The 5,035-nt window shown below is 51.3% G+C and overlaps 1 long non-coding RNA gene across 1 annotated transcript in view; it reads right to left on the bottom strand.

The window, feature by feature from the left end:
* The window catches only part of LOC105535500, a 7,988-nt gene that overhangs the window by 2,453 nt on the left and 500 nt on the right, over positions 1 to 5,035 (bottom strand). The window lies entirely within an intron of this gene.

Below are 5,035 nucleotides of genomic sequence, written 5' to 3'. Positions count from 1 at the left end.
AAAAAAAAAAAAAAAAAAAGAAACGCTCACTTTTCTCTCATACAAGTCGAATGCAGGCTGGTGAGGGCTTCCCTCCGTGTGTTGGCTCAGTTGTCCAGGTTCTGCTGCCATCCCAACACTAGGTCGCCTGTGCACAGAGAAATGCCCGGGGATGACAGCTCCTCCTTTTAGCAATTTACTTTTTGATTCACAAGAAATCTGCAGGTGTGTTTTGCCTCAGCCAGTCCCAGGGTCTGGCAGGTGACACCTCCGACCCTCTCAGAAGCATACCCAGGGCGGAGGGAATGATGTTGGGAGAATAGTAGAAATTTCTTCAGTCCCAAAATCTGTATTGCTTCCTTGTGGGAAAGGACTTATTTTTCCTTGTTTTCCATCTGGCTATTACCATTTTGATAGCCTATCTTCAGGCTAGATAAGCTGGGGGTGTCAGGGACAGATGAGAGAAGAAAAAAGGTACATTTCTGGTGACAAGGCACAAATAGGCTTGTCAGGGAGCGAGACGCACACGCAGGATAAGGGCTGCCCGTGACGTGGAAGGAGCCTGTCTTTGGAGCTCAGTAAGGCAGAAAGCCAGGTGGGCAGGAGCCCCACCCTTTCCTGAGCTCCTAGGCTGAGGCTCCTAAGGCTTCAGGGGCACAGCGGCACCTTGTCGACCCGCAGCACCCTGCCTGCTTGGCCCGGTCCCTTCACGCTGCCGCTTAGAGCACGATTGAATTTTCCTCCTGAGGAAGTTGGTGGCTGCTGGAACACACAACAATGTTCAATGTGATGATGAACAAAAAGTATCTGCAATTAGACATACCTCCGCAGCACTGGTGTTTGCTGTCTCTTAAAGGAGGTTATTTGGGAAAAAAATGAAGAGGAGCTGATGACATTGTTCCAAGCTCTACATATGGGAACACCTGGACTTTTTACACAGTAGGAAAACATTTCATTTGTCCCCTGCATATACGGCCCAAGCTCCTGTCTGGGTGTTTCTGTCTATTTTTCAGCAAGTGCTGCAAATAGGCTAAGGATGGCAAAGGAACAGCAACCCTCCCCTGTGAATCGGGGCCATTCACGGTCAGAGTCACCAAACCTGTATTTCAGGGGACATCTTTCCAGCTCCCAATCTCCCAGCTTGGCCAGCTGCCCTGAAAAGGGACCGGGACTTGGCTCTTGGAAAGACGTGGATCCCTTTGAGGCTGAGTGAAACCCCTAAGAGTCTCCCCCGTTTTCTAATATCAGGGCTTGCTGCCTGAGCTCATGGTTTGTTAGCGTTGGAAAAGGTTCCTGCTGCTTTCCAACCTGGCCCATCTACCCCGGGGCTGAGAAGGGGAAAAGTCGCTGATGTCATAACCCAGCATGGTTTTGCTGCCAGTGGCAAGGGGGTGGGAGGAAGCCAGCGAGCAGCCTTCCCTGGGGCAGCAATGATGGCCGCGGGAGGCCAAGGCCGGCCAGCCGTGCAAAATAGGCTGCAAATCTTCATAACAAAAAAGCCACCCTTGACAACATATCCCTAGGGTGCGGGGGGTGTGGGGGGGCCTCTTTACGCCTTTGTCTATCTGTACGTCTCTCTCTCTCTGTCTCTCCATTTCTCTGTGTATTTTTCTGCCTCCATCTCTGTCTCTCTGTGTGTCTGTTCCTCTCTGTCTCTGTCTCTTGCTAAGGAACAGCTCCTGCCACTTTATAGCTAACACGACTACTTATTCTCTGTTTTGAAATGCAGAATATGCCAGGGATAGGGGTATCTAGCACCATCACCTCTTCAGTCTCCATGCTCTGCGCCCACAGGGTCCCTCCGCAGGCCTGTGCTGGGCTGGACGAGCCTTTCCTCTGTCCCTCCCCAGGAGTAGGCAGCCAGCGTGCCCTCCCTGCGGAACCGGCCTCCTTTCCCCTCTCCCTGCACGCTCCCTACTGACCTCTTCCCGCAGCCAGGGAGCATCTGGGGCAAATGCAAACAGTTCTTGGTCTGCTTATTTGCTTTTCTTAGTGCAAAGGTGGAGGAAGAGTGTGGTTAGTGCAGCCACCATGGCTGCGAGGGACAAAGTCGGTTCTGGGGACGGGGAGCGCCAGATCCTGCCAGCCCAGCCGCCAGCCCTGCCAGAGGGCTCCCCAGCCAGGCTCCTGTCAGTCTCCATCTAGAAACCAGACAGAAAGCACTTCTGTAAATGTTAACCAAAAAGGTCCCCCTGTGATGTCTGTGCTGTAAATCAAAGTAGACAATGTGGGGTGAAGGCGGGGCACACATCTTGTTTCTTTGGAGCTATCACAAAGCAGGGAGGGGGTCTCCTTCAACTCTCAGGTGGGTGCTGGAGCTCCCCACTAGTCCACACTGGGGAAAGGTTCTTAGGGCCTGGAGTCACCCAGGACCCATCTCTGTCCAGGCGGTAAGATTCACCATTAATCCTACACATATGGGAAGCAGTGTTCCTGCTAAAGATAAGATAAAGCCCGAATGATTTGTGCTGGGGGCTGGCTGGGGGGCTGGGGGACGCCAGGCCTGGAAGGCTGGGCATAGGAGCACCCTAACCAGCAAGCGGGGGACGCAGCCTCCGCGGCAGACTCCCACAGTCCGTCCGCGTTGCCGGGCAGATTCCCTAAGCATGGTGCACTGAGGTACAGCAGGGAATCCAGAAAATTATTTTGCTTTACACAATGGAGGCTGTGTTATTTAAGTTTAAAATACCATGGGGGAGGAAGGTAAGCATAATCAGCTTTATAAGAGAACAAGCAGGCAGGGGAGCTCTTCCCAGATTCCACCCGTTTGTTAAATCTCTGAGGTTTCCAGAATGTAGTTCTTCCTCCCTCCTGCAGCCTCCCACCTCCCTTCCTCACTCTCCCCTCTCCCTCTCTGCCTTTCTTTGTGTCTGTGCCTCTATAACAATAAAAACCATCAACACAGCCATTGCTGTGAGCAAGGTACTGTTCCAAGTGCTTTTCAGATCATGTCACCCCCAAAACTCTATGAGGAAGGTTCTGCCTGCTTCTCTGCATTGCACTCTCTTTCTCTCCTGCTGCCTCTGCCTCTCTCATACACACACCCACCCCTCCCCCTGACACACACACACACCCTTTAGGCCTCTCTGTATCACCTCCACACACTCACATTCACACTCACACACATACCCACAGTCTTGTCCACACCAGTAAGAAGCAGTTCACCTCCACCAGGAGGGACAGCCTCAGAGCCTGAAGAACACCAGCCTTTGCACTCCTGGGCTTGGCAGTTCTCCTGAGCTACCTGGGGCTGCAGCGGCTCTGAAGGCCTTAGTACTCAGACCTCCCTGAACTTGGTTGAAGATTGTGAACAGCAAAGCAAGCTCTACCCCCGCCGACTCTACCTGCCAGGCTGCCCGGCCTAGCAGGGCCTAGGCTGGGTCTACTCTCTCTTCTGTCCTTGGCACTGCTCTGACCTTTGAGGGGAGGGAGAGGCAGCCAGAGGTGAGAGGGAAAACAAAAGAAGACTCTTTTCCAGCAGCAGCACTGACTAGAGAACAGGGAAGCAGGGATTCTGGTCCCGGCCACGCCCCTCACTGCACCTGGACAGCGGGCAGGACATTTAGTCTCCATGGAAGAGACTAAATCTTTCATTTCTCTCACAGGAAAACGGATTATCCCCATTTTTATTTTAGGGACAGAGTCTCCTTTCCAACAAAATCAGAGAAGCCCAATGTAAAAACACAAAGGAGGGGCAGGCTCTGTGCAGCCCAGCCTTCACCCTCCTCCTGGGGCAGCCCTTTCCAGAGATGCTCACTGAATAAATCCTACTGGGACACAGACTGTGCGCTATCCGTGGCATTGGGGGTGCAGTGCCAAGCACCACTCCCTGTTCCCCAGGAACTTACAGTCGAGAGGAGGGAAACAGGTGACCCCGATCAACACGGTCCCCCTAACAGTGACATAACTAACAAGGGGCAGCGTGCACAGCACAGTGGATCAGCTCAAGGAAAAGGGAGCTAAAACTGTCTGCTTCTAGGAATGTCCCCAAAAGAACTGAAAGAGGGACTTGGAGAGATTCTTGTACAGCCATGTTCACAGCGGCATTATCCACTCTAGCCAAGGGGCAGAAGCAACCCGGGTGTCCACTGACCGTACAGAATGAATGGGTAAACCAAACGAGGCCCATCCACACCATGGACCACTATTCATCATTGAAAAGGAAGGACATTCTGACACATGCCCCACAGGGATGAACCTGGAGAACATTACGCTTAAACGAAATAAGCCACTCACAAAAAGACAGATACTATGTGATTCCACTTGTGTGAGGTACCCGGAGTGGTCCCATTGACAGAGACAGAAAGGAAACAGTGGCTGCCAGCAGCTCAGGGGAGGAAGGAATGGGGAGTTGCTGTTTCATGGGTACAGAGTTCCGGTTTGGGATTATAAGAACATTCTGGAAATGGGTGATGATGACGGTTGCACAATAATAAATATATTTAATGCTGCCAAATTGTACACTTACACATGACTAAGATGTTAAATTGATGCGTATTTCACCACAATTAAAAATAATAATTTTAAAAATTGTTGAGTATGTGTCCAAAGTGGCCAGGGTTTGGCATGGGTTGAGGGGGAGAAGCACAAAGGATGCTGCCCAGACCACTATGATAAGGCCGGAGGCCTGCCTCCACCCCCCAGCATGAGGCCAAAGGGCCTTTGCCCATGCTCTTCCTTTCACCTGATGCTTTTCCCCTCAGTATTTCCATGACTCAAATTCACTCAGCTCTTTCTTCAAATGTCACTCCTCAAAAAGCCCTCACTGACACCACTAACTATAATAAAGCACATACGTGCATGTGCACACACACACACACACACGCACATTTTGCCCACCACGTACCATAGCAGATTTCTGCACAGCACTAACCACCATCTTCTATGCTGGTATATGTATCTCTATTTATTTCTTTTCTGTTTCCCCAGCTAGAATATAAGCTTCAGGAGGACAGGGGCTCTGTTTTGTTCACTGTTCTCTCCCCATGCTTGAAAGATTGTAGGTGCTCGTATGAATTTGAAGGATGATGAGGAAACAAGGAAATGGGGGTGTCTG

The sequence above is a fragment of the Mandrillus leucophaeus genome, unplaced genomic scaffold (genome assembly GCF_000951045.1).
Source record: "Mandrillus leucophaeus isolate KB7577 unplaced genomic scaffold, Mleu.le_1.0 Scaffold147, whole genome shotgun sequence".
Lineage (NCBI taxonomy): Eukaryota > Metazoa > Chordata > Mammalia > Primates > Cercopithecidae > Mandrillus > Mandrillus leucophaeus.
The sequence above is the reverse complement of the archived record's forward strand: the minus strand, read 5'-3'. Positions and strand labels throughout refer to the sequence as shown.